Here is a 19,009-nt window from a genome sequence, read left to right as displayed (position 1 = left end):
AACCATGAAAACTAAAATATATTCTACATAAGAATGTAAAAAATGTCATCATAAAGAAAAAGGCTTAGGATCATGAAATACATATATAATAATGTCCTTTGTGTACTCTGTAGTTTGACGGAATGTACGCAAAAAGGCTTGCAAATCATCATCGCTGATAACATTAGAACTTGCATGCATAAGATTTTATTCTCTAGATTTAGTCTGACACATATATCTTCAAGTATTAATATTTTATCTTGTACTCATACCGCTTCTGGTGCTTCAAAACCCTTTCAGACTTCTTCAATGCCTTATTACACTGTGTTGTAACATGAGGCAGAAGATAGACCAGTTATCAAGAACCAACAACATGTAGTTAATATTAACACCATTGCCTAGAGGACAAGTTTCTATTTTACAGAAACTGTTACATTATCAGAGCAGTAGCCTAGATTTAAATAATTCAGATACTTCTTTAACCACAAACATCAAATCATCCAATAGGTAACTGCAATGGACAGGCATGTAAAACAACAGAACAGAAAATACATAAAAGCAGAAGGAGAAAAAAAATACCCATAACTAATATTTGGAGGTAAGAGGCATATTTTCAATAGTCATCTGCTGCTTCAACCTTTCTTGAGCTTCATATTCCTGATATATATCATCAAAGATGATAAGCAGGAAGATACAGAAAAGAAACATTTAAGAAACCAGTTAAAATGACAGACTGAGGGAACCATGGTTTACTAAGATTAATTAGACTATTTACAAGCAGAAAAAGGAAGCATAACTTGCCTTCAGATCAAAAGAAAACTTCTTTTGCCCAAAGTTGACATTAACCCTGCACATTTTGAAATAAATAAAAAAGCTCATTAGAAAAACTTGAAATATCATAATTGCATGATGATGAAACTATGTAATAAATATCAATGCAAATAGTAAGGAAAAACCAAAGTAGATAAGATATATCGTAATTGCATTTTAGGTGTTTTTAACAACCAAAGCAGCATATCATCACCAGAAAGGCCAACCTACTAGCATACCGAATGAGAAGAGTTTGTTTGATTTTTCAAATAACAAAATCACTATAAGCATCATTTGCAAATTGCATATAAAAGTCACATCCATAACAAATACTTCTGCCACTTTTGCATTAATCACAAAATTTCCCCTCGGACATATAGCCTAATTATAACATTCCAAAGCCATGTTTTTTGAAAATATACATGACATTATTAACGGAGTAGGACAATATTGTGTTATATTTGATTTAAACATAGTGCACCAATTGTCCAAGGATAGGGATGTAAACTAGCTTAGTAGAGTCTGGCAAAAGCCTACTACACTTCAGCTTGATAATTTATTAACTTGCTCAAGCCACATTTAACCTCTGTTCAGATCTGAAAATTTTATATTGAAGCCATATAAACCGACTCTGGCACTGTCACTATCATGAAATAAGTTTGAATAACCTCAGGCAACTTTTAGCTTATTTTACCGCTTAAAGTAATTTTACAAGGCCAAACAATATGTTGGAAAATGGTAGGAAAAAAGGTGTCATAACTAACCCATCACTTCTCATTCATTATAGACAAACCTCAATGTATCAATTAAATATAACTGAAGAGGAAGGAATAGAGAGAAATGGCATATCCATTATTCCTATATTTCGCCAAATGCAAATATGGGTACGTTATAACAACATACAGATGAGAGAATTCATATAAATACACAATAAAAGAAGGTAAACATACTCCTCATTTTGGCTGTGGACAGCAATGGTGGGAAACAAGCAACGGTTTATTTCCTTTTCCTTGCTAAAAGTTCCTACTATTGCCCCATTTTTACTGGCATCAACATATGAGCATACAGAATCATAAGAATCTTCAGAAATGAATAGAACTTCATATGTAAGCAGCATAGACATTTGAGCCACAAGTGCTCCTAAATACAGTGCTTGATGAACAACTGCACTTACGTGAAAAAGAATTCCTGTGAAGCAAAGTTTATGCCGCCACCAACCGTATCTCCTGTTGTATATGTTGGACCAAAAGCATCTCCCTTTGCTTGCCCACGATAGAGCCTACCATCATCCCCATGATACCCGCAACTGTTTACTTCCCACCTGACACAGTTAAGGATACTTTGAACTTAGTGTGTACATATAAGAATTTACGAAAAATAAAATTTTTCTTATATGTATTACATAATTAAAAGCTTTCATCTTGATTATATTTCTTTCATTCTTTAAAAATCTTGTGTTTCCCACAATATTAAAAGAGAGAATTCATTTCTTTCTCCTCCCCCAATGCACACACATTCCCAATCACTAAAAGGAGATTCATTTATCTAAATATTCTGGATCTCTCACTAAAACAAGACATAAGCCCAATTGAACTGAATTACCAAAAATAGGGACCCTCGACAAAAGATCATTTCTTTGACATAGGAGGAGATTTGCTTCTCTCAATATCCAGAATCTCTCATCAAAACTAGTCATAGAATCAGTTGAACTGAATGAACAACAGGCAGAACACAAGATCAGTTCTCTTTCACTTCAACTAGGAGCAACTCCCTTTCCTCTTTTTCCAGACTGGATTTAATCTTCTTATGCATTGTTTTCCATTATCAAGCAGCTATAAACGATCATACATACTGATAAAACTAGAAAACATCAAATGAAATTAATTCTCACTCTATCCTTCCTTTTCTTTTTTTTTCTTAATTTCCAGTTTTTCCCCAATTCATCAAACAAATGCAAACTATTTCAAATGAAAAGTACTCCAATTAAAACTGGTTTTCAACAACAGTATCTTGAAATAGAGAAGAAGAAAAAAGCCAGAGATTACCCCGGTTGCCTGCGCATCTTGAAGCCTTCACTGGTGAATCCAATAGCAATTTGACCCTTGACTCCAGCGTCCTTCACATAAATCTCGAAGTAATAAACCAGACGCTTTACAGGAACCGGGTTATTGGCTTGAACCACACCGACATCATGGCCATGGAGGCTTACGGCAGTATACTTCACCGACAACTTATCAGGCGCCACCACCAAGAGGGGAATGAAAGAGGGAGATATCTGGGTTGAATGTAAGGGGACGATGGATCGAACAATGGAGGTCGAAGGATCAAAGGATGAGAGTGGATGCGAAGAGATAAAAGGGAGGGGAGATATATTTCGATGCCCATACTGAATCTATGAAATTAGGGTTTTGTTTCGATATGTTAAAGTAGTGTTCAGTAGCAACGTTTTTTTACGTAAACGCCACTAGGTTATATGACAATTGCGGCGTTTGGTATTAAAAGGCCACTAAAGTACGAGTTTATAGTGGCGTTTGGTATTAAAACGCCATAAAAGTACATGTCTATAGCGGCGTTTGTGTAAAAACGCCACTAAAGTACGAATCTATAGCGGTGTTTGGTATTAAAATGCCATAAAAGTACGTGTCTATAGTGGCATTTGGTATTAAAACGCCACAAACGTACGTGTCTATAGCGGCGATTGTGTAAAAATACCACTAAAGTACGAGTCTATAGAGGCGTTTGGTATTAAAACGCCACAAAAGTACGTGTCTATAGCAGCGTTTGTATAAAAACGCCACTAAAATACTAGTTTATAGCGGCGTTTGTATAAAAATGCCACTACATTACGATTCTTTAGCGGCGTTTTTATACAAATGCCACTAAATTATAGTATTTTGCGGCGTTTGTTCAAAAACGCCGCTATATGTAAATAATTACCGGCGTTTGCAATAAAAACGCCGCTACATCCGCCGCTAAAAACCATTTTTGCTATAGTGAAACTTAGGTTCAATCCAAGATAAAAGGTGGTTCTCATTTTGATGTTATCCCTATATCATATAAGGAGTTATACGAGAAGCTACTTAAAGCACGAGAAGCGGCTCCGCATTATGTGAAATCGTGGCAACCTCCGTATCCGAATTGGTATGATATCAATATTCATTATGAATATCATGCCGGAGCTCAATGACATTCCATTGAAAATTGCATTGCCTTCAAATATCGAGTCCAATGTCTTTTGGATCATGGAATATTAGAGTTTATGATAAATGATCGACATAGTTTGATAACTGAAGGTCCTGCTAGATTAATACCAAAAGTATTCAAAGGTAAAAGTATCAGTAGGGGCGTCCAGAATAAAGAAGACTTGTTGATGTATGAGGATCAAATACGTCATTTAAAGATTGAAAACGATTAATTGAGCATAGAATGGAAACCATGCATAAGGATTTCCAAAAGGTCAGTCAAGCCTTTAAAAATGTTGGTATAGGAAATACCCTAGAAAAGTATATAACATGGGTCACTAAATTGAAAAAGAACTGCAAGACACACGAAAATCAAGCGAATAAGTTTTCTCATAGTTTACGGGTTGTAGGAGAAATGCGTAATACAACCAAGAAGAATTTGGAAAGATGTCAAATTGAAAACCAAATGTTGAATAGGTCTATAATAAACATGGAAGATTCATATCAGATCCATCAGCATGAGATTGATACTGAATTAAAAGCCACTGAAGCCAAGAACAATACATTGTTGAGGATGGTAGAGGATTATGAAGATCTTGTACAAGAACTCTGTAACCATAAAGATTCCTTCACAAGAAAAAACGAACAACATTGTCTACAACTCTGAGAATTGACATAGAAGATGGAAGAAAAAGACAATGTCATGAAGGAAGTTGTGTTCAAGCAAGCAATGTGGCTAGTAAAACTGACTGATTTAGCTAGTTTCACGAGAAAATTAAATTAGATTAACAACTCCACACCTGAGCATGAGTGGAAGTTAATTTGGCTTTTAAGGAAAATAGAGAAGTTAAGAGTGAAAGTTATCCCTATATGTAAAGTTTTGTTTGATGTATCAAAAATTTTGTGTTCAATAAAAGTTGTTTTAAGATTATCACTCTTGATTAACACCTTTTTCATACATGCATTTGCATTGCATAATTTGCATTCTTATTTTTGCATTTTCGCATTTACATTACATTTTTATTTAAGTATTGTTATATGCATTAATTATAAAAATATATAAATAATTCATGAAAGGTTTAATCAAGTTGCTCTCTCCACCTTATCCATCGATTCTGTCCAAAGCTCCACCTCTGAAAAGACTTCTTTGAGGTATGACCAGTTCAAGTCCTCAAGCATCATGAAAAGCTCCTCTTCGTCAAAACTTAGTGAAAAGGATTTGCCTCCAAGCCTATTGACTTTGATATATGTTGAAAACATTTTGATATTTCGATATAACAAATTAAGATAAATGAATTTTAAGATTTTCCAAAACTATTTTCTAAATATATTCGATATAATTATTCGAATATCAAAATATTACTCCAAATCTTTCAAATGTCATTTTTAATCCTTACTCAAGTGTAAAATTAAGATTTAAACTTAAAATAATTTCAAAATAATTTTACAAAATATTTCGAACCATTTCAAAGCCAAATATTCCAGATTGCTCAAAGGGAACCGATTCCCCCCAAGGGGGTACCGATTCCCCCCTGAATGGTTTTGCTCTGAGAAAAACAGAATGCTCAGAGGGAACCGATTCCCCCCAGGGGGTATCGATTCCCCCCTACTGTTCAACGGTCGAAATATTTGAATTTTACACTTAGGGAACCGATTCCCCATGAGGGGTACCGATTCCCCCCACGCTCCAAGCTGTTTTATTAAATGATTTCACACTTAAACGGCTTTATTATCTCCACTAATCATCCCCAACGTTCAGAAGTGATTCAAGGTGTATTTAAACAAGTTTTGAAGCCTTTGATCAATAAGAAATCATAAGAGAAACAATAGAGAAAGCATCAAACACCAAGTTTGTGCAAATCAAGTCAATTTTCCTTTCAATATTCATTTTGCTTTCAAGAACACCATTTGTGCTCATTTATAATTATTTTTTAGTGTTCTTTTCTTGTTCTAGAATTGTGCAAACAATCTACCTTGTGAGGATTTCCTTGTAAGTTTGTAAATTTGTATTGTTCTCTTTGGGAGAGAGTGTTCTCAAGAATTTAGGGTATAATTCTTGAGGGTTTGTAAGGTTACTCTTTATCCTCAAAAGAAAGACAAATTAGTGAATTTGTGGAAAATCCTTAGTGTGGAGAGCTAAGGTAGTGGACGTAGACTTTGGTTGATAAAGTCGAACCACTCTAAATCGTTGTGCAATTACTTTCAATTTTCTGCAAAAGCTTCCACAAAATGTTAATTGCCAATTCACCCCCCTCTTGGCCAATTTCGTCAATCGATTAACTCAACAATTGGCATCAGAGCCTAACTCATTTGAAGGTTTAATCACCTCTTGAGTCGATTTGGGAAGAGTTACATCGATAATTAAAGTCATCAATGGCCTCTACTTCAAACTTCGACTCCGGTCTCGATTCGATGCCTGTCAACAAGCCTCTTTTCTTCAATTGGGCTAACTATGCCTATTGGAAAAATAGGATGATGTACTTCATTCAAGAAAGTGACATGGGAGCATGGAATGTCATAGAAAAAGGATACATCAAGCCTCTCACTCATACAAGATTGTGGAGTGAATGAGAGACAAAAATGTTCCAGCTCAACTCCAAAGCCATCCATATCATATTTTGTGCTCTTGGACCAGATGAATACGGAAGAGTTTCATCTTGTACAATCGCCAAAGAAATATGGGACAAACTTCATGTCACTCATGAAGGTACGGATGAGGTAAAAAAATATAAAATTAGTATTCTAACGCATAGCTATGAAAATTTCAGGATGAAACCAAATGAAGATATCAAAGCTATGAAAGATAGATTCTCAACGATTGTCAATGGTCTCAAATCATATGGAGAGATCATTTCAAATGAAAAGCTTGTGAGGAAGTTAGTTTACTCCCTTCCAAAATCATGGCAATCAAAGAAGACGGCAATCATCGAGTCTAAGGACCTAACGTCCTTAACTCTTAAAGAACTAATCAGTTCCCTCCTCACTCATGAAATGATGCTTGAAGATGAGGTAGACCTCAATAAGATTGACGAGACACCAAAGGATAATGAGAAGAAGAAAAACATTGGAGTTGCTCTCAAATCCACAAAAGATGAGAGTGATTCGAATGAAGATGACGATGATGAGGAAATGGCATTGTTTGCCAAACGGTTCAGAAAAATGATGAGACCTTACCAAGGAAGAAAATTCAAACGAAATGAAGGTCTCAAAAATGAACCAAAAGAGAAGGACCCGATCATTTGCTATGAATGCAAAAAGATGGGGCATGTCAAATATGATTGCCCACAATTGAAGAGAAATGGTCAATCAAAGAATAAGCACAAGGCTCATGTGGCTACATGGAGTGATGAAGAAGGTTCCGATGAAGAGGAACAAGAAGTAGCAAACTTGTGCTTGATGGCCTTCGGGGAAGATTCTAAGGTAACCTCTAACTCATCTGATTTTGATGATTTATCTTATGATGAGCTATTAGAGGAATATAATGGGTTGGCTTTGGATTATGAGAAATTATTTTTAAAACATAAAAAAGATATTTCAAAATTGAAAAATGAAAATAAACTCATATCCAAAACCAACAACGATCTTGAAAGTAAAATCAAATATTTGCAAATCAAACTAGAAGAGTTTGAAAAGAAAAATTCGGATTTGCAAAATTTACTTTCAAAGGTCAATGAGGATCATCAAAAGAAAATTGATGATCTTAAAGCTTCTTTTGATAAAGTTAGAACAAAACATTTTGAAAAAGGAGAAAATTCAAAATCCAACTTTGTTAGAAAAAGTTTTAAAAACTACAATCATAGAGGTCCCCGAAGAACCTCTAATAGAAAAATCGTTAGAAGTATGTGGGTTCCTAAAGAACTCATTACTACTAAAGATAAGGTTGTCCTTCATAAATGGATACCAAAGGGGACTAGGATTTTAGAAACTAATGAATATGGACCCAAAAGAATTTGGGTACCAAAAATTAGAAATTAATCTATGTTTGTAGGAAAAGGAGCATTGCTACAAGGCACGGGAAACAAATCCAAATTCATGGTACCTTGATAGTGGATGCTCGAGACACATGACCGGAGACAAAAACCGATTCATAGAGCTTAACGCCAAAAATGGAGGAGAAGTGACTTTTGGTGATAATTCAAAAGGTCACATTGAAGGTATAGGTACAATAGGTAATACCTCTTCCATACAAATTAAAAATGTGTTATATGTGAATGGATTAAAGCATAATCTCTTCAGTATTAGTCAATTATGTGATAAGGGATTCAATGTCATATTTGAAACTAATGGTTGTAAAGTCATTGACATTCCATCTAATAGGATTATGCTTGTTGGTCATAGAACAGGAAATATATATATGGTGCATTTAGACTCTATAGAAATGATTAATTTATGCCTAGTTGCAAAGGATGAGCATGATAGTTGGTTATGGCATAGGAGACTAGGACATGCTAGCATGAGTGTTTTGCAACGGTTAGTTCAAGGAGAATTGGTTCGAGGGCTGCCTAAACTTAAATTTGAAAATGATAAAATATGTGATGCTTGTGCTAAAGGAAAACAAAAGCGAGTTTCTTTTAAATTCATTAATGATGTGTCAACTAGTAGAGTATTATAATTGATCCATATAGATCTTTTTGGGCCAACTAGGACTACTAGCTTGGGTGGAAAACAATATGTATTTTTCTTGGCAGATGACTACTCTAGATATACTTGGGTTCTATTCTTAAGTACTAAAGATGAAGCATTAGAAAATTTCATCACATTTTCAAAAGTAATCCAAAACGAAAAGGTTACTCTATCACTAGTGTTAAAAGTGATCATGGCACTGAATTTGAAAATCTTAGATTTAATGAGTTTTGTAATTCTAATGGTATTAGCCATAATTTTTCATCACCTAGAACCCCTCAACAAAATGGAGTTGTTGATAGGAAAAATTGAACTTTAGAAGAAATGGCTAGAACCATGCTTTGTGAAAATAATTTGCCAAAATATTTTTGGGCGAAAGCCACAAATACCGCTTGTTATGTTGTAAATCGAGTAATGATTAAGCCAATTTTAAAGAAAACTCCATATGAAATTTTCAAAAATAAAAAGCCTAACATTAGTTATTTTCATCCTTTTGGATGTAAATGTTTTGTTTTAAACAACGGTAAAGAAAACCTTGGCAAATTTGATGTTAAAAGTGATGAAGGAATTTTTCTGGGTTATTCCTTAAATTCTAAAGCTTATCGAGTATTTAATAAAAGAACTTTGGTTGTAGAAGAGTCTATACATGTTGTTTTTTATGATAATCTCCTTCCGAGGAAAGATTTTTGTTTGAATGATGATGTAGACGTTAGACATGACATTGGAGAATCATCATCAAATGAAGAAACAAAAGATGAGGAAACTCATTATCCTCTTGAGAATCCAACCATTGAAGAAAGGGAAGTATCTTATCCAAGAGAGTACAACTATGTCAAGGATGGTGAGATTATAGGTGATTCATCCAAAGGGGTAATAACTCGATCTTCTCTTAGAAATATTTGTAATTATGTTGCATTTATTTCATGCATAGAGCCTAAGAATATTAAAGAAGCATTAAATGATGAACATTGGATTATGGCTATGCAAGAAGAATTAAATCAATTTGAGAGAAGTAAAGTATGGACATTAGTTGAAAGGCCTAGTAATAAATCTATTGTAGGTACTAGATGGGTATTTAGGAATAAGCTTGATGAGAGTGGTAATATAGTGAGAAATAAGGATAGACTTGTTGCTCAAGGGTATACTCAAGAAGAGGGCATAGACTATGATGAAACATACGCTCCTGTAGCTAGGATGGAAGCAATTAGAATGTTATTAGCATTTGCATGTTTTCATGAATTTAAATTATATCAAATGGATGTAAAAAGTGCATTTTTAAATGGTTTTATAAAAAAAGAAGTGTATGTGGAACAACCTCCAGGTTTTGAAGATTCAAAATTTCCGGATCATGTTCTTAAATTGACAAAAGCACTTTATGGTTTAAAACAAGCTCTTAGAGCTTGGTATGAAAGATTGTCAAATTTTTTAATTGAAAAAGGTTTTTCAAAAGGAAAGGTTGACACTACATTGTTTTTAAAAGCATAAAGGTAAAGATTTATCAGTAGTTCAAATTTATGTTGATGATATAATATTTGGTTCTACTAATGATGTTCTTTGCCAAGAATTTTCTAAGCTAATGCAAAGTGAATTCTAGATGAGCATGATGGGGGAGCTCTCATTTTTCTTGGGACTCCAAATCAAGCAAAGAAAAGATGGCATCTTCATCAATCAAAGCTAAGTATGTCAAAGATATGCTCAAGAAGTTCGGACTAGAAAATGGGAAACCTTATGACACTCCAATGAGCTCTTCTACAAAGCTTGACTTGTATGAAGAAGGTAAATGTGTGGATGTTAAATTATATAGGTCAATGATTGGTTCTTTGCTTTATCTAACTGCAAGTAGACCGAACATTATGTTTAGTGTTTGCTTATGTGCTAGATTTCAATCATACCCTAAGGAATCACATTTACTAGTTGTCAAGAGAATCTTTAGATACCTTAAGGACACTCCTAGTTTAGGACTTTGGTCTCCTAGACACTCTAGCTTTAGCTTGCATGCCTTTTCTGATGTGGATTATGGAGGATGCAAATTAGATAGGAAAAGCACCTCCGGTACTTGCCAATTCCTTGGAAATATGTTGATTTCTTGGTTTTCAAAGAAACAAAATTGTGTTGCATTATCTACCACTGAAGCCAAATACATTTCAGCCGGGAGTTATTGTGCACAAGTTTTATGGATGAAACAACAACTTTTTTATTATGGAATTGAAGTAGGTACCATTCCTATCAAGTGTGACAATACTAGTGCTCTTTGTCTCACTAAAAATCCCATCCAACACTCTAGAACTAAGCACATTGAAATAAGACATCACTTCATTAGAGACCATGTCACTAAGGAAGAAGTAGTTCTAGAATTTGTTGATACTTTGCATCAATTAGCGGATATCTTTACAAAACCTTTGGACAATGAACGTTTTTCGACACTTAGGAGAGAATTAGGTTTAACTGACCTATCTTCACTTAGTGTTTAAAATAATTTTAGCACTTTTAAGACTAAATGAAAAAAAAATGCTTATAATAGTAATTTCTGATTACATTCATTGCTATTAGTTAGGGGGAGTTTATGATTCTTGATGAAAAGTTAACTTTATGTTTAATTGTAGTTTAAGGATTAATTTGATTGATTGAACATAATTAATTTTTGATAAATGAGTTGCCAATACCACTAGAAAAGATTAATTTAGCATTTTGAGTGTTTAAAATACAGATTTTTGAATTATAGGGCAGAGGGAATCGATACCCCCTTGAAAGGGAACCGATTCCCCCTTTAAAGGGGAACCGATTCCCCCTTTGAAGGGGAACTGATTCCCCCATAGGGGAATCGATACCCCCTTGGGTTCTAGTTTTTACGGACAGAACACCCTAATTTTTCCTCAAATCCTCAATATCTTCTTCATTCACATCATTCTCTTCCTCTCTCTCTCCCTATCTCCTCTTTGCTTCATAACATCTATTTCTAGTCGGAATTTCATCATTTTTCAAATCCTAAACCTGCTAGCATCATTAAAATTGTGCAAACAACATCAAAATCCACTCAATCTCATCTTTCAAGGTAAATTTTTCTAAACTCTTTATTTCATTGATTTTGAACATAAGACTAGTTTTAATTAGTTCTAGATAGAAATAGTGATCGGGCACTGATTGTTTAGTGATTAGAAACTAGATTTTACAACTAATTTCATCAAAAACACAAAAATTTTCCAAAATTCTTTGAAATTTTTGAAATAAAAAAAATTATTTTTCAAATTATTGTGTTTTGATTGAATTATGTTGTTGTTATGAAAACTATACATATATTGATTTTCAAAACCTCATTTTTCAATAAGTTTTTCAAAAACTTTTCCCATTAGGATTAGTTTAAGAGAACCTTGAAATATTGAGAACTCAATTGAGTTTTGGGATTGATTGAATTACATACATGTGTTTTCTAAATTGTAGGTTATCCATTCTATTTCGATTTCCTAAATCATGTCCAAACCTAAACGTGCTAGGTCATCATCTAGTCGCTCAAACCGTCAATCCAACCCACCTCCAAATTCTCCACCTATTCCTGAAATTCCTATTCCTAATCCTGTTGATCCTAATATGACTATCCAAAACTCGTGTTTCAATCATCATGGTCCTAGAAATCATCGTTTTTGGTATTATCGATATTTTGACTCTTACAAAATTAGAGAATAACATATCCCTTCTCGTCAAGCTATGATAGATATCAATTTTAGATATCTTCCTGTTTTACAAGAGTGGAAATTTGATAAACTTTGTGACCTTGATCCTATAGTTTACCATCAACTTGTTCGCATATTCTATTCTAATGTCGTGTGTGTTAAAAACCGAGCTCAAACCAAAACCATAGCAGTTCGTTCCTATCTCCTAGGACAATTCATCCATCTTGACTCAGCTTACATAGCTAATGAATTAGGATTAGATAATGATGGTATATCAAATGAAAAACAGATTTTAGGTTCTCGTTATAAAAGAAGGGATAGTGCGATTGTCTTAGATCTTCATGATCGCTTTCTTCATCTAATGATTTCTTGGTGGTTTCAACCATCCAGAGGTCGTTACTCTACTCTTCGTGCTTTAGATCTTTGGTGGTTACATTGCTTCCAAAACAATCTTAAAATAAATCTTCCTGAGATTATTTTTGCTGAAATTGTTGAAACCGTAAACCAAGTTCCAAATAAGAAACTCTGTTCATCTCTAGTTTACGGTTGTATTCTGAGTAATCTATTTTCTAGAGCTAGACTTAGGGTAGGTCTAGATGTCGTCTTTCCTCTTAAGAAACAAATTAATCTTCTTTCCTTAACGAGAGCGTGATGGATAAAGAATAAGGACACCGGTGAATGGGTTCGATCTTCTGAAAATACTCCAGGAGCTAGCTCTTCTCAAGCTCCACCAGAACCTGACGACGATCCCGAGCTTGAACAATTAATGCAAGATATTGACGAAGCCGACGATGAGCCAGAACAACACGAGGAACAAGCTCAGTAAGAAGATCATGTGCCTCCATATTTTCAATCATTTATGGAGACATTTGATTTCCGTTATGCATCCTTGGATTCTTGCTTCACTTCCATAGAATCTCACTTCTCGACTATGGAAGCTCAACAATTGGAAATTCTTCGGGAGATGCGTGCAAACAATGAAGCAACCAACGCTCATATTAATGAACTCACTCATGAAATGGTAGCTATGTGAGCTTATTTCCCACCTCTCGATCCTCTTACGGATGCTTGAACTATGATCTTAGCTTTGCTTGTTTGGATTGAACTTATTGTTAAAACATTTTGAATGCTTTTGGATTGTTTATTTTTGGTTGTTCGAACTTATGTTTAATACATTTGATTTGGATTTCGTGTTTATTTTTCATCTTTAGACATATATGACCAATTATCCATTACATATTTATGAATATTGAATTATGGAACTAATGGCTAACATTTCTCTTGATTGTGATCTTAGCAGCTTAAGTTATATATATTTATCATCAATTGGCTAAATGATTTCAAAACCTTGTTTTAAAAGTCTTTTTGATTTAACAAACAGGGGGAGAAATATTAAAGTGTTTTAAAAGGGAGAAGTGTTAGAGTAAGGGGGAGTAATTTCAAAACTTGATTTCAAAATCTTAAAATTACTAAAATATTTTGTTATATCAAAAAGGGGGAGATTGTTGAAAACATTTTGATATTTCGATATAACAAATTAAGATAAATGAATTTTAAGATTTTTCAAAAAGATTTTCTAAATATATTCGATATAATTATTCGATTATCAACATATTACTCCAAATCTTTCAAATGTCATTTTTAATCCTTACTCAAGTGTAAAATTAAGATTTAAACTTAAAATAATTTCAAAATAATTTTACAAAATATTTCGAACCATTTCAAAGCCAAAAATTCCAGATTGCTCAGAGGGAATCGATTCCCCCCAAGGGGGTACCGATTCCCCCCTGAATGGTTTTGCTCCGAGAAAAGCAGAATGCTCAGAGGGAACTGATTCCCCCCAGGGGGTATCGATTCCCCCTACTGTTCAACGGTCGAAATATTTGAATTTTACACTTAGGGAACCGATTCCTCGTGAGGGGTACCGATTCCCCCATGCTCCAAGTTGTTTTATTAAATGATTTCACACTTAAACGACTCTATTATCTCTACTAATCATCCCCAATGTTCAGAAGTGATTCAATGTGTATTTAAACAAGTTCTGAAGCCTTTGATCAATAAGAAATCATAAGAGAAACAAGAGAGAAAGCATCAAACACCAAGTTTGTGCAAATCAAGCCAATTTTCCTTTCAATATTCATTTTGCTTTCAAGAACACCATTTGTGCTCATTTGTAATTTTTTTTTAGTGTTTTTTTCTTGTTCTATAATTGTGCAAACAATCTACCTTGTAAGAATTTCCTTGTAAGTTTGCAAATTTGTATTGTTCTCTTTGGGAGAGAGTGTTCTCAAGAATTTGGGGTATAATTCTTGAGGGTTTGTAAGGTTACTCTTTGTCCTCAAAAGAAAGACAAATTAGTGAATTTGTGGAAAATCCTTAGTGTGGATAGCTAAGGTAGTGGACGTAGACTTTGGTTGATAAAGTCGAACCACTCTAAATCGCTGTGCAATTACTTTCAATTTTCTGCAAAAGCTTCCACAAAATTTTAATTACCAATTCACCCCCTCTTGGCCAATTTCGTCAATCGATTAACTCAACAATATCCCATATTCCCCACTTCTGCAAACGATATCTAATCTCCCTTACACTAGAGACCGTCGCCATCTTACCCACAAGGCATCTTGTCAACTGCCACAAGACCTCCTTCTCTATATGGCCTGAGATTCTCTTCAATGCACTCACCCCTCTTATTTCTGCCTCTCAAGCTTCCTTAACATCTTTCTGTAATTTGGAGAGCTAAAACTTCCTCAGTATTCTGATTCCTTTGAGTCTCCTCCCTAAACGAATCTGGTTGATTAAGCACCCCACTCTTCATCCTTATCAGCTTATTCCGTACTCTACCCACACATGTATTTCCTCTAGCTTTCTCATATTGTACCGATAGTTTGTGACCAAATAGTATATGACTGTTTAGATTCTCTATAGCTCGTTCTGCATCCACTTTGCTTCCAAACCTTATAAAACCAAACCTCATTCCTCCTCTGCTCAGCTTCTTTGCAATGAACGCCCCTATCATATTTCCATGAAGAGCAAATACGAACCATAGTCCTTTCCAATTAGAGAAGGAGCCAGTACTTTGGATCTTTTTAACTTTAAATTTTGGGTAAACTATGCTAATAGTCTCTTTGTTTAGGGTATGATAGACTTTGGTCACCAATTTAAAATTAAGAGTAAATGGTAACTAACGTTATCGATTCGTTCAATTTTAATTCCTATCATTATGAATCCGTTCGATTTTAGTCCCTCAATCGTTAACTCCCGTTAACCCTTTAACGGAAATATTATGTGGCAATTAAAATTTTTAAAAAGTCAACGCTTCTTCTTCTTCTACTTCTTCTTCTTCTGCTTCTTCTTCTTCTGCTTCTTCTTTGCTGGGTTGTGACAATGAACTCAACATAAAGCAATCAACTTTAGCTACATGCATGGGCCCGGCCTCTTTTTTTATAGTTCATCGAATATGTTTAAATGAAGTAAACAAAAGAAATTGTTTTTTCTTTTTCATGAACCTAAAGCAGCACAAACATGACCGCATTAATGGCCAAATACTTGTAAGATCCTTTCCACACACATCTCCGACTACCTCATTCAAACCCCATTCAGTCATCTTAAAAAGAAACTGAATCTCACATCATTTCCCCACCCATCAAACTTTTCCATCACCCAAATAGAAAAAGAAATCCTAAATAATCAAAACCTAACATATTAAGAAATTTCGGTAACCAAGAAACAATCAAACCATCCGAACATATATTTTCCTCTTGATAAACTCTCTCTTCATGTCCTGTAATGAGGGGGATTGTAAGGTCCTTTCACATGCACACAAATGTAATCAGCTTGATCCTTAGTGAGCTTCGTCAACTTAGCTCCGAGCTTATCGAAGTGAAATGCGACAACCTTCTCGTCGAGGTGTTTTGGCAAAACATAAATCTTCTCGTATTTGTCGGTTGCCTTCTCCTTCCATAGCTCATATTTGTGTTCTTTTTCTTTTGGAAAAAATGGTTTGATTTTTAGGTTTCTTCATTGACAGGTGAAAGATAATGGGGTGTAGAAATGGTGGGTGGGTTCATTTTATAGTTGGGGAAAAGCTCAAAGCTTTGTCGAAACAAGAAGAAAGAGGGGGAGGGCACGTGGATGCATGTCAAATTTTAAAATATTTAATTGTCATGTCATATATTTGTTAAGGTTAACAGAAATTAACAGCAAAGAGGATGTACAAATAATGTTAGGGATCATGTTAACAGTAATTTTTAAATTAGTGACCAAAGTCTATCAAACTCTAAACAAAAGGGATTATTTGCATAGTTTACCCTTAAATTTATATATATATATATATATATATATATCGAATATACATATTAATTTCATCGTTTCTATGAAATAACAAGGAGAAAATTAGAAATAAAATTAAAGTAAATAATAAAAAATATGATTTTAAAAGGTATCAAAGGCATAACTATCACATAATCATAATAAAACACGTCACTCCAAATCTCGAAATGCATCCATAAGTGATATTGTACTTAATATACTAAAATTAAATATAAGATCAAACAACAATTAATAAATATATTATTAATTAATTAATTACCTTTAAAAATTGTCACTCAATTAAGTTTGGACTACTTTAGTAAATCCCATACAATCATAGTAGAAAGTGGCGTACTTTTGTAGTAGAGTTGATGGTTATATCTCAATATTTTATACTAGAATAACAAGACTTTATAACTCATAATATTATGTTTAAATAAAGTGAAAATCTCTGTAACTTTTAGGGTAAATTACACGTAAAGTATCTAAACTATTACTTTTATTTTGTTTTGGTACCTAATTTTTTTTTCAAAATTATACATAATGTTTTAATTTAGGTTTTATTTTTTGGTACCTCGTCGTCAAAAATTTAATTGTGAAGTTGATGTATTATCATAAGACAATGTCACATCATCATTGAAAATAAAATGGCATATCAAGAGTTTTGTTTATTTTTTAAATGACGGGTATTAAATTGAAACTTAAACTAAATGTTAGGCTTGATTTTGAAAAAAAATAAAGTTTAAGTACAAAAACAGAATAAAAATAATAGTTTAGATACTAAACTTGTAGTTTACCCAATTTTTTAACAATTTTTAATGCTAATATAAAAATTAAAATTACAAATTACAATAGGGGTCGGGCTCTTTTGGGCCCAATGGCTCTTCACCCCTGCTTCCAATGTAGTTTCCTTGGGATGTTTTCCACAAACAACGTAAGTACTTGAGTTGCTGTAGCCGACTTGAGCTGCTCTGAAGTTGAATAGCTTTCTCTATCTCCCATTCTTTTTTCCTTGCATGATAGTGTTAATTTTAATAGTCTACTTTCATTCATTCGATTTTTATTTCTCATATAATTTCACATTTCATGAGAATGTTTTTTTTTTCAAAGGCTTATATATATATCAATTATTTGAGTAATATGTATAATTATATTTAAAATATTATTTAATATGTTAAATATAAATTTTACAAAGAGCCTAATGAAAGGGGTATATGAACTTATATCCAGATCTTTAAATTATTTTGAAGGTTTGACTTGTTAAAATAATCTATCAAAATAACAATGTAATAAAACATGCTTTTTCAATAAAAAAAGAAGAAGAAGAACAATTCTTGTATTCGTCTGTGAATAATTATCTTGGATTGGTTGACTTTATTTGGTAAGTTTAGAAAACATCAGCTTGACTTGTATGGATTATCTTCCATTCACCATGAAAAAATGGAGCAAATCAAAAGCTACGTGAAGGGATAAATGTTAAGTATAGTAGTTGTTTAGTTAGACTATTAGTTGTTTAAGGCAGTTATTTTATTTGTATATATAAGTTGTATATTTCTGTACTTGAGATTGATGAATGAAGCATTTTATACATTCAATTTACTGTCCACATACACTTAACATGGTATCAGATGGTATTACGGTCTTTTTCCCCGTTCGTTAATTGTTTTTCGTTTCTCAGTTCACCCGACTTGTTTGTGCCATCGGGTTTCTCTATTTTGGGTTTTTCCCAAATATCTAGGTTTTCTTCTTCGCTTTAATTTCTTCTCTCATTCATTTCTATCTCTGCCATGGAAGTCCTGGGTTATACTCATTCGTTGTATCTTCATCCGTCAGACACGCCTGGTGCGGTTCGCGTTGCTCATCAATTTGTTGGTTTGGAGAACTATAGTGTGTAGAGCCGTTCGATGAAGATCGTTTTGCTTGCCAAGAACAAATTGGGCATGATTAATGGTTCTTGTTCCCGTGAGGATTATGAAGATTTGTTGCGACTACAATGGGACCGTTGTAACGCGGTGGTTCTTTCGTGGGTCTTCAATTTGGTAAGCAAGGAGCTTTCGGCCGGTATAGTTTTCGCGTCAAGTGCTCAACTCACGTGGAGCGATCTGAAGGAGGGTTTTGATAAGATTGATGGCTACTGAATTTATTTTCTTCATCGAGAAATAGAAACATTGCATCAGGATGATCCATCAGTGTCAAGCTATTATACTCTTTTGAAGCTTCTTTGGGATGAGTACGACACCTTAGTTCCGTTTTCATCCTGTAATTGTGAGATTTCGCAGCAAAACTCTTTGCGATTGTTGCAGTAGAGGTTTTCCCTCTATTCGTAGCCAGATTTTAATCATGCAACCCTTGCCTTCTGTGAAGAAGGCTTATTCTTTAATTGTTCAAAAAGAATCGCAGAGAGTGCATTTGTCCTCAGTTTCTGGTTCTGATGCAACG

General features: G+C 33.9%; 1 pseudogene; it reads right to left on the bottom strand.

Annotated features, from left to right (window-relative positions):
- Window positions 1-223: 223 nt before the first annotated feature.
- Window positions 224-17,572, bottom strand: LOC120193196 (annotated as a pseudogene).
- Between the last annotated feature and the right edge of the window lie 1,437 nt (window positions 17,573-19,009).

The sequence above is a fragment of the Hibiscus syriacus genome, unplaced genomic scaffold (assembly GCF_006381635.1).
Source record: "Hibiscus syriacus cultivar Baekdansim isolate YM2019G1 unplaced genomic scaffold, ASM638163v2 tig00116989_pilon, whole genome shotgun sequence".
NCBI lineage: Eukaryota > Viridiplantae > Streptophyta > Magnoliopsida > Malvales > Malvaceae > Hibiscus > Hibiscus syriacus.
Note: the sequence above shows the minus strand (reverse complement) of the source record. Positions and strands in the feature narration are given on the sequence as shown.